The sequence below is a fragment of the Desmodus rotundus genome, chromosome 13, assembly GCF_022682495.2.
Source record: "Desmodus rotundus isolate HL8 chromosome 13, HLdesRot8A.1, whole genome shotgun sequence".
Lineage (NCBI taxonomy): Eukaryota > Metazoa > Chordata > Mammalia > Chiroptera > Phyllostomidae > Desmodus > Desmodus rotundus.
Window position 1 is genome coordinate 81,333,643 of NC_071399.1, and position 12,130 is coordinate 81,345,772.

Consider the following 12,130-nt stretch of genomic DNA (forward strand, 5'->3'; position numbering starts at 1 on the left):
ATATCACAGCCAGGAAACTAAAATTGATACAACCTACAGAATTCACTCAGATGCACCAGTTATGGGAGCACTCATCTCTGGGTGTATGCATTTCTGTAGCTCTATGCAGTTTTAGTATATGTGTGTAACATCGTGGTCACGTGAACCTTGTAGTTCTCCTTGTAGTAACAATGGCTGGACTGTTTCAGGACAGGTCTCATATATCTCCACCCAGCGACAGCAGAATACGTATTCTTTTCAAGTGTGTATGGACATTCTCTGGATTCTAGACCACAAAACAAGTGTCACTACATTTTAAAAGACTTAAGTAATTTCCATCACAAAGGAATGAAACTCGAAATCATTTACTGCATTGCTGTATTATTTAAATTTTTGTATATGCAAAACTACTCTTTAATACTACAAATCAGAATTCCAAAAACATTTGGAGATAACGACTTCAAGGAGTCACAAGGCAAGCTTCTGAGATGTTCATAGTGTTCTATTTCTTGATCCAACATACACGAGTGGGTTTGCTTTGTATAAATTCACTAAGCTGTACAGTCATAATCTGTGAAAGTCTTGAATCTATTTTATCCTGGAATACCAGAGTTTAAAATGAAATGGAAATATTAGAGGCAGTCACATATAAATATAGACACAAACATTCTAAATGGCACATTAACAAATAAAAATATACATATATATACTAGGAAACAATTTCTTGATCAAGTGTTTAGTCATATAAGTTTAATTTAAAATTATGAGATGCAAATATAAGTCACCTATCATAAAAATTTAAAGATTTTTAAATATGATTATTTGATGGAGAAAACCTATTAGGTACTGTTAAACACTGTCTCGCATAAAAGCCAATATTCAAAAACTTAGTAAATTAAAAGGTCAAAGTGACAAAGTTTAAATAAATTCAGAAGAATGTTCAGGAAAACAACACCTTTGGGAAACAAATTTTTTTTATTGTTGTTCAATTCCAGTTGTCTCCATTCTCCCCCCATTACTCTCCCCTGCCCTACCCACCCCCGACCTCCCACATTCAATCCTCCCCCTCATTGTCTTAAACAAGACAAAATAGTATTTTTTAAATAAAAAGTCTACAAATTCAACTACATTAAAATGAAAAAATCTATCAAATGTATCATAAAGAAATTAAAATGTAACTTGCAATATGGGAGAAAATATTTGCAACACAACTGATAAAAATTATTTCTCAAAAACATCTTAAAACAAAAAAAAAAGCAGAAAAGGTGTGATTACTAAATAGGAAAAATACATTAATAGTTCACAAAAGTGGAAATAATAAATGAAAGTTTACAGGCCAATTTAAAATTTTTTTTTAAATGTAATTTTCTGTATGCACACCAGAATTCAAGCATATTTCTTCAAAAGAACAGATCTACAATGGCGTCGAATGCAGCAGCTATCCACGCTCTGTAATTGGTTGTATGAGGGAAACAAAACTCCTCTATTAGGCATTAGGAGATAAAGTGGGTTAAATCTGAGCTAATAATTGAGAAGCTGGATTCTGCAAAGGAGATAGGAGTTACCAAATAAACTGTAGAGAATGGGGGGGGGAAGAAAATGTAAGTACAGTCACAACACTGGCAATAGTGTGACCAAAGCTGTCGTGAGTTCTAAGGGAGGAACTTCCAAGTTGTCACTACCCACGGGGCTGCAAGAAGTCGAGTAACTGCATAGGATGACGACCAGTAATTCACAGGGTCAGGGATCTAAATCAACTCTGTCCAGCTGTGGTCACCTCCCTATTTTGTATGAGACACCATCAGAGGACAGGACTCTGATAAAACACGATGTCACCTTAAAGACTCAGAGTTAAAGTCTTCCTTTTCTAAGATTTCCAAAAAAAGAATGTTTGACAAGACAGACAGCAAGCATATGTCTCATTAGCTCCTCGCAAATGTCAGATCCATTTACACATGCAGACAGTTGATGAATTTCTGGGTCTTTTCACATAAGTAACTATGTTCTACCTCATTTTACAACAACTTGAAAGTTGTTATTTTTTGAATTATTAAAATTCAATCTTTTAATAATTTTAGAAAATGTATACTCTCTGTGACTGTGCAAAAAATAATATATGAATATATATTTGTGAATATATGGAGAGTAATATGTAGTACTTTCTATGCTATACACTCTATATACTTTTTACTATATGGTTTATTTATAATCTATACTATATATATACTTTATCCTGTATTATATACTCTATACAATCTAGGTTACATTACATTTTTCTGATAGTTGGAGGAGACATCCATAATAAGATTTCATGACTATATAAACATGGATCTTCTTATAGTTCTGATTAATGTCTCACTTCCTAAGCAGGTGAGACATTCTGTGATAAAAAGACAATGTTATAAATTAGTTATCTCCACACAATCCATCTACCTCTTATTTACTCTAAAGATAACTAAGTTGATTTTTTATTATAACAACTCTGTTTACCTATTCAAGTTTAAAAAGTAGCGATCAACCCATAAACAAATATTAATCTGCTAACAAAAATCCAAGAGATCAAAGTAGATTGAGGGTTATCTTACGCAACAGAACAACCTCAACATCCACAGAGCCCAGGAGGTAAAGAACTTAGTTCTGTGACATTTTCTTTCAGGAATGTTTTCCCCGTGGCACGCTCTCTCATTCCCCCGACGTCTTCTTCAGCAAGACTGACGTTACACTTCCACACATCAACACTTCAGTCTGCAAATGGTAAAGGAGAGGAAGAACAGGATAAGAAATCTTCTTTTAAACAAACACCTCACCCCCATTTTTGTTCATATTTCATTGGTAAAAACGTATGTGCGGAGTTGCACACAGTTGTAAATGTTAGGATGAGAAAATTGGTTCACAGCTGTGCAACCATGTGCCCAGAAAGAAGAAGAAATTGGATTTTGAAGGAACACTAGCAGACTGCTAGAGTCCTCCCTTCAGAGGACACCACATATCTGAGCACACTCTTCTTCCAACAAACTGAACTCATTCTCTCCCCAAAGGGTACAACCCAGGGTTCTCTCCTATGGCCACATCCAATTCCAAGTCCAGAATCTGAGGCTAATGGACAATCCAAACCATATATCAATCTGTGACTCCCACAACCCGGCTATTTACAAGTGTATAGAAAAATGATCTGCATTTTATGCTCAAGACTGCATTACACGGATACATTTGGGTGTGCCCCAGCATTTATGGGGACGAAGCAACAATAAAAACAGAGGCTTATATAACATTTACCTTAATATTTATTAAAAATATAAATCAAGCACGTGAATTATTAAATACAGTACTTTCTGCCTACTTTGACAAATTCGTTATCCTCAGAATAATGGAAAAATAATTCCTCATTTTCCATCTCAGAACATGGCAACAACAAAGAGAAATATTCTCCTAATCCTTATCCATGACTCTTTTTCTCTTCAGGCCCTTGTCTTATGGCTCATTGTGTGACACTTCAGCCTGCAAGTCCAAACTACATTCACGCCTCCCCTGACCAGCTGCCCCTTAGCTAGCTCTTGGGCTTAAGCTGAGGCCACCAGTGGAAGCAGCCACACTCAGCAGGACGATGTTGCTAAAAAATCTGTGTAAAAGTTGGAAGCCAAAGTGCTGTTTAGACAGGCATTCTGGAGTCCCAGGTATCAGGAGCATGGCCTAGAAGTGAAGCATGGGCCCAAGCTGGGCATAGCTGCCACCTGGCCTGTGTGCAGTCTCCCCTTGGCCACTGGGGCAGCTGAAGAGGGAAGGAATTGGGGTTGCCAAAGTGTGCAGCCCAAAGGAGCAGCCCTTTTGCTTTTGTCTCAAATTGTTACTGAGACAGAACAGAATAATTCTAATTTTAAAATTCATTCATAAAACAGAAACCAGTCAGTCCATTAAATCCCAGGCAGAAATGATAAAACCCAGCTTTGTTGAAAGTTGAATGGATTCATTTGTTAGAATCACTCTAATTTGCGAGAAGCCTCTAGTCTTCAGTCTTCTGTGGCACTTGGCTTTGCATTCCGGAATGTTCTTGATCGTGTCTACAATCTTCTGAGGCCACCTCTGAAGAAAAAGTACACATTCTCCTTCGAGACTGCACAGTTCCACAAATTACTTCTTGCAGTTGCAGTTCTAGGAGCTTGGAAGTTGCTTTTGAGACAAACACTCATATTTTGTAGTCAAGTTTTGTGATTTCTTTGTAATTGTTCCTTCAAAAATTCATTAGGCTTTTAGTCTCTTTTCTTCCCCTCTGTATCAGTGCGCAAAGGACAAATCACAGTAATCTTTTATGAGCATTGTTCTTAAATATGACTTAAGATTTTCTTCTGTGTGCCCATATCTCCCTAACTCATTTTAATGGAGGTAACTGGAAGCCATCTGGATGGAAAGACAACACTCGTAATCTTATAATTGCCCCAAATCAAGGTACTTTTTCTTAGCTGAAGAATCATAATCAGGAGCCTTGATAAATGTTCTATGTGACATTTTTACCTCCCTGTTATGGAGGAATACAAAATAAGTTGGATTTTCCAGCCCTGCAAAGTCCCATATTTCTGGACTTTCACTTTCATCTTGTTTTGAAAGTCAGCGAAAACTTGCCTGAGGTTATCTCTTTATTGTAATACTTCGCATAAAGCAGCAAAGATCAGGCCATGTGCGTTCACATTACAGCTCTTTACCGCCATTTCCACAGAGTTACAGGCTCAATAGCCACATGGCCAGCTTTAGAGATCAGCAAAGCCAGCAGTGTAACAGCTCTGATGACACAAGAAGGGTCACCAGCTTTCTGAAGGTTATGGGTGCCTGCTTCCAGACACTAATCCAATGCCACATAGTTATGTTTCTGTTACAGCAACCCACTTGAGATATTAATGTCTGTTTTTTTTTACTGAAGTTTAGTCTGCAGTAGCAGATCCCTAGACATAATGGCATAAATAAAAGAACTACAATTTCTAGTCTCACCAACAGCTAGCAGCAGCAATATTCCCAGGAAGATGCCCCCAGTGCATTTGGGATAACAACTGCCATAGCAACTGTAACTTTAAAAATCAAAATGCCACTATCCCTCCAAATAGTACTCTGTATTTGTCAATAATAGTTATCTAATGAGTGAATCAATAATATTCTTTTCCCCAAATATGTTCCCCTAAGCTCCTTTCAAGCTCTTTCATTCCTCATTCTTACAACACCTCAGCATTTGGCAATAACCCTCAAACTTTGAATACCTCTTCTCTTTTAATTCATCAAATATTCATTTATTTAACTCTTTCTCTTTTCTTCACATTTTTTACCTTCATTTGTATAAGCTCTAGGTTAATCTTGGTTGTCTAACTTTTCTTATATTATGTTCTATGGTCAATCCTTAATTTTTTAAAAAACATTTCATTCATTTATTTTTAGAAAGAGGGGAGGTAGGGAGAAAGAAAGGGAGAGAAATCTTGATCAGTTGCCCCTTGTACGTGCCCTGACTGGGGACCAAACCCACAATCCAGGTATGTGCCCTGATGAGGAACCTAACCAGGGACTTTTATTTTATAGGATGATGGCCAAATAACTGAGCCACCCCAGACAGGGCTGGTTAATCTTTCATTTTTATCTCTACTTCCTAGATTTCTCCTCAAAGTTCTACTCCCCATTTCTGTGTCTACATGATGTTTCCACGATACATCCCATTTTTGTAGTTTAACTTCCCACTTTTCTTCCAGGACAAAGTGGAGAACACTCTCCACTCTTTCTAGTTCAGACTCTGTGCCACTGCTCATCGTATCTTGATTTTATGTAAAATCTTTTTTTTTTTCTTTTTTTTTTAAATATATTTATTGATTATGCTATTACAGTTGTCCCATTCCCCCCCCCCACTCCACTCCATCCTGCCCACCCCCCTCCCTCCCACATTCCCCCCCTATAGTTCATGCCCATAGGTCATACTTATAAGTTCTTTGGCTTCTACATTTCCTACACTATTTTTACCCTCCCCCTGTCTATTTTCCACCTATCATCTATGCTACTTATTCTCTGTACCTTTCCCCCTCTCTCCCCCTCCCACTCCCTTAATGACAACCCTCATGTTCTAGTTGTTTGCCTAGTTTGCTCTCGTTTTTGTTTTATGTGTGGCCGTTAATAACTGTGAGTTTGCTGTCATTTTTACTGTTCCAATTTTTGATCTTCTTTTTCTTAGGTAACTCCCTTTAACATTTCATATAATAAGGGCTTGGTGATGATGAGCTTCTTTAACTTGACCTTATCTGAGAAGCACTTTATCTTCCCTTCCATTCTAAGTGATAGCTTTGCTGGATACAGTAATCTTGGATGTAGGTCCTTGCGTTTAATCTTGGGTAATGTAATTATGATGTGCCTTGGTGTGTTCTTCCTTGGGTCCAGCTTCTTTGGGACTCTCTGAGCTTCCTGGACTTCCCGGAAGTCTATTTCCTTTGCCAGATTAGGGAAGTTCTCCTTCATTATTTGTTCAAATAAGTTTTCAATTTTTTGTTCTTCCTCTTCTCCTTCTGGCACCCCATCTTTGTTTTACTATCTCTTTTTGCCAACATAAGCACATTCCTTAATGCTTATGTGAAACACTAACAATGAAATGTCCGTAGGAACTCAGTCTCATGTAACGATTCTGTCCATCCAATTCTATATCTTTTTACAGGACTCTTACTTTAATAAGACTCTTACTTTAATAAGGCTGTTCTCCCATCAAATGTGCTGTGGGATGTTCGCATTTGTCGGACATCACTCCAGGCACCTGCTTGTTTGAGTTGTGTGATCCCTGCTTCTATTTCTGTAGTTGGTGCCTCCGTTCAGAGCAGATACTTCCAGGGCTCTCTCAGTGTGACACTGATATGATGTCTCTGAAAAGTCACCAGTGGAGACTTCACGGTGGTTAGGAAAATTGTCTTTATGACCCAACAATCTTAGTGTCCATAGTAGCAATGCACACGGTTTGTCAGATGTACAGGTTTTGAAGTGATGAGCATAATTCAGAAAAAAGTAAATCATAACAGAAAAACATTTTAGAACTGATCTAAATTGCCTTCATTGACCATGGATATTACATACAAGTAGATTAAAACATTCAATATAATTGCCTATGTTGTCAAATCTTAGCTTCAAAACTTGCTTTTATTTCTTCAGTTTATCCATCTTAATTCCAATTTATTCATTTTTCTCTTAGGTGATGTTTCATCATTAGCTTAATTTGTTTATTTGTTAGCTCTCATTTAATTTAAAGACTACATTTTCTCTACAGATATATTTTTTTCCTTTTAGAGTTTTTATACATCTAATCTGTTATATGATATCCCTATCTTCCTTGCAGTTCCTAGTCCATTTTTTACTTTGAACATCTTAAACATGCTTATTTTAAAATCTCTTTCATAGTTTCCCATTATCTCTAGGTTTTAATCAATTATTTAATGCATACCATAGAAGTTGTTTTCTGTTATATCTGAGAGCCATAGAATGAAAAAACTCCCTGTAATATATTTTATTTATGTTTTGTAGTCCATATGGGTTGCCTAAATCCAGACCACTTTTTAAAATTAACTTTTGACCTGAAATTTCTACAACTCATTTGTGTTTTATAAGCACCCTGCTTCCTTACTACATATCTGAAGCATTAGGATAAAAAAATCTGTAGTCTCATTTCAAAGATGAGCCAGCATTTCCTCAACGCCAATGTAATGCAAAGTGTGCAGTTCCAGCTGCTGTAGCCGAATGTGAGGCTCTATTGCGTAGACACCTTTCCGACTGAGACTTACATGCTTGTCACCTTTTGATCCCCACTGAAACGTTTAGCCTTAACTCCCACTCACAGTTCTACTTTATCCTTTTTTTACTTCTGAACCGGAATTACACCACAGATATGTAATCTACATGTCTTCTAGATATGCAATCTCTTTTGGTATGTTTGGAGAAGAGGAAGAAGTTTTAAACATACTCTCACAGTACCTTATGGACTTTGAGTCCTGAGCTCTATAAATATTTTATTTGATTTAATACATGTAGTAACTTCTTGGTCCAGTATTATTCAATTCTCTTTTTTAGGTGAAAAATACAGCTTAGATTCATGAAATGTGTCCAAATTCATACAGAGCAGGATTCTAAACTGAGGTCATGTTAGACAACAACAAAAAACCCTGGAGTTTGTAATGGCAGAACTACTAAGTAGTAAGTTCTCTATGATTGTTTTCACTAATAATAACATGATCATTTATCCCACAAATATATGAACACCTACCATGTGCAAATATTATTTAAGATGTGGGGTTTTTAAGAGAAAAAAAATAAACACTAAAAATTAAACATATCAATAGTGCTTTAGTAAACATTGTAGTGAGTTGTAAATCAATGTTATTACGGAGAAAATCAGTTGGGATGGAAAAATGCCCAGAAAACTTTACTTAGGTTGGGAGGTCAAGAAAATCTTCAAAGAACAAAAATAACAAATAAACAAAACAGAAACAGACTCATAGGTACAGAGAGCAGACTGATGATTGCCGGATGGGAGGGGGCTGGGGAACTGGGTGAAAGGGTGAAGGGATTAAGAAGTACAAATTGGTGGTTAAAAATAGGCATGGGGAAGTAAAGTACAGCATAGGGAATGTAGTCAATAATGTAATGTCTACATATGTTACCAGGTAGGGACTAGACTTATTGGAGGGATCACTTTGTAAATTATATAAATGTCTACCTACTGTGCTATACTCCTGAGTCTAAAATAATATTAAATGTTGACTGTAATTTAAAAATAAAGAAAAGAAGACCTTGGAAGAAGAGAAGTAGGTAAGATGACTTGGCTATCTGCAGACGGTGAGGGAAGGGGAGGTCTTGCTGTCACTGCATGTGGCAGAAAGTGTCTCACCAGCCAGAAGATAACACCAGGGAACTGGACAGTTTTCAACAGAGTAAAGCAGGGGCAGGCAGCTCAGGAAGAAGCTGGAGAAATAGGTGGGAGAGTGATGCCACAGGACAAGGGGAGGAATTTAGATTTTGAAATAAGGCAATAAAAAGCCATTAAAATGTTTAAGCAAGGAAGTTTAATACGACCTAAATTATGTTCTGAGAAAATCGTGGTTTCTGTTCTAGGGAGAATGAATAGAAAAGGAGACACCATAGGAGTGGTGAGAAAGAAGAAGAGACTGCTGCAATTATTTACGTGAGACAAGTGGGTGGCTTTAACTGAGGTGATATCAATAGAGATGGACATAGAAGGACAGATTTGTTATATTTTGAGAATATAATTGGTAAGACAAGTATTAATATTCTTATAAAGCTCAACTCAATGATGTGCAGTGTATTGGAAAAAAAGGATTTCTTTCTCATTCTTCACTTTAAATAATCTTTGTCAGGTCTTACCTTCTTGCCTCTGGATAGTTGTATATTTGGTGTAAAATCAGTCACTTTTTTTTTAATTTATTGATTTTATAGGAGGCAGGGAGAGAGAGAGGTCATCTTGTTGTTTCACCCATTTATGCTTTCAGGGGCGATTCTTGCACGTGTCCCGAACAGGATCCATCTGCAACCTTGGCATGTTGGGGCAATGCTCCAACCAACTGAGCGACGTGGCCAGGGAAGAAAATCACTCTTGGTTACTTTCACGTATTAGAAAACTCATTGTGAATATTAAAATGAAAGTTCAGCTAAAGTTAATCTCAAACTTACAACAGGTTACCTAATTTAAGCATGCCCCCTTCTCTGGCTTGAATCTGTCTGTCCTGAAAACTGGGCAGAGCCGCAGAAATACAGGGCACTATCACTTCTTGTCGCTCACTGCTGCTGCCCACTGCACTGTGCTGCCTCCAGCTCTCCCGGGCAGGAAATAGGGGGGGGAGGTGAGACTGGGGGCCAGTGAAAGTATGCCCTGACTGGTGTCACCTAGCATTGATGTCCTCTGCATGGGAAATACATTCAAATGTTACTTTTATTCTTTTATGGGGAGCCTTGTGGCTTTTTGAAGGCCAAAGCCCCCTGTTACAGAGACCTCCAACGCTGCCATTTCTTTGCAAATGTGTTGCCCTTTCAAGGTAACTACTGGAGACATAGCTTTTGTGTCCTCTCTAGAGCACAGAACCCCAGTATGACATCTTCCCTGCAACGTGGTCCCTTTGCTCTGCCACCACAGGTGAGTTCAGCAAGGCCAGTCTAGCACCTTGAGGCTTTTCCAGGCAAAAGAAGAAACAAGTCAGCGATGTGTTTGCCTGGATCAAACTCTCTGGAGTGACAGGCCGTATGCTCAAAACCCCCCTCGCGGCATACTGCTCTGTAACACAAATCTAGACAAGCTGAGTGAGATTCGTCAGTTAGGGAAGCATCAGACTGGAGATGAGATGTCAGTTTTGTTTCCTGGTATCCAATCCCTTCCTGTCTCACCCACTGTTCTGAAACTCTCTGAGCTAGTCTTAAAATTAAGGAAAGTCCTCCACCATCATAGAAAACAAAAGGAGGTAAAATGAATAAGATATATATATATATATGTATGTATATGGGCATACATATTTACATATATCTAATATGCAAATGCATCTTTTCACTTTTTTATAATAATGCTCACCTCTTAAACCTATCTTCTCAATAAAAGGATCAGAAATAGTAAAAAATTGATTTAATATTAACATTTAACCCTCAAATTAACCCTGTCATTTAGGTCCATGTATCATATTTTTCAAAAGGCAAAAATGGCATAAGGATGTGAGTTACTTGTGCATATTTACATACCTAACACGCAGTAAACGAGCAAGCAAGGGCAGAAGGAGAGTACTCAGTTTTTCTGGCAAGAAGATGGTAACTCAGAGTTCTACAAACTTGAATTGAAATATCACTGTGACTGCTCTAGAATATAAGAAGTATATTTAAAACATATGTTTTATTTACTTAAAAGTCACATGACCTTAAAGGTAATTCTTGTCTTACTATGCGTGTTGCTCCTACACACGTGAAAGCTGAACCTATGTGGGGTATTTGGCTTGTGTATGGAATTGCTTTTCTGCAAAGATGAACTGTCCCTGACTGCAGAGATATCCTGTTTCCCAATCTCATATGTGTTTTCCTCTAAGCCGAATCCAAGAGAAACAATATTTTCCTAGGCCCTGACAAGTGCATTTAATAATAACCCCAACTATACTTTAATTTTATCTGATCCTCAGGAAAAAAAGAAAGAAAATACAATTTAACACTTATCTGATTAAGCATTTTGGAGTTCTCCCCCCAAAACTCAAGAGTTAAAGAAATGATCTTTTAGAGAGGTTATCTGTAGTCCAGGTTCATCTAGTATTGCTTTTTCTTTTCTATTTTTTTTTTGAAGAGGGACAGGAATTTAATTCTGAAAGGCTGTATGACGGCCCATCTAAGGGGAAAACATGAAAAAAGTAAGTCCAGCCATTATACATTCTTTGTCTGTTCACAAGAACACAGTGTTCTGACCGGAAACCCTCTCCACCCACTCTCGCACGTCACTGGAAAGGAAACGCCGTGGTAGCTGGAGAAACACGTGTACTGCTAGCCGACAATCACCCTTTCAGAAGCCCTAGACAAAGGAAAATAGAACTTACACCTTATTTAGCCATGGGTATTTTATTTTCTTTCAGTCACTACCTTATTTTAAGAGGTAAATTAGAACAATTCAAAGTATTTGTGCTTTGCATTTCCCAAATGATGCACTAAAAGCTGACGTTTAATATTTTATATTAAAATGGCTTTCCCTCAGAGGAGGATTTAAATATCTTCCTACACACAGAACTAGAGGAAGCTGTATTAGGGAAGCCAGCCAAGGCTTACTGTCAGTAGGTTTGTGTGAAATTTCCAGCCCTGCTACTTAACAATCAATATGTTAATAACAGAAAATCTTTTTGAGCTGTAATATCTTCATTTGTAATATGAAGACAGCACTAGGTATCTCTTGGGTTTATTATGAGTAGAAAATAATAACATTTTTATATTGCTTTGCAAACTATAAAGAATTTAGTGTTATTGAGATATTTAAAGAAAGAAAATTGCATTTTTTAATTTTTTAACTATTTCTGGATACTGAGGTATCATTCTGTGCCCTAAAGCAGCAGGGTACTGAGTGGTACTTTAATGTTCTCTTTCCAGGGATTACTTTCACATGGGTATTATCCAGTTGCATATAATG

General features: G+C 37.3%; 1 long non-coding RNA gene across 1 annotated transcript in view; it reads right to left on the reverse strand.

Moving 5' to 3' along the window:
• Nucleotides 1-1,178: 1,178 nt before the first annotated feature.
• Nucleotides 1,179-12,130, reverse strand: part of LOC128779886 (uncharacterized) — a 104,691-nt gene continuing 93,739 nt past the window's right edge. Inside the window, exon 3 of the long non-coding RNA XR_008425951.2 lies at nucleotides 1,179-2,724. This is a non-coding gene — a long non-coding RNA (uncharacterized lncRNA). The remainder of the gene's footprint in view (nucleotides 2,725-12,130) is intronic.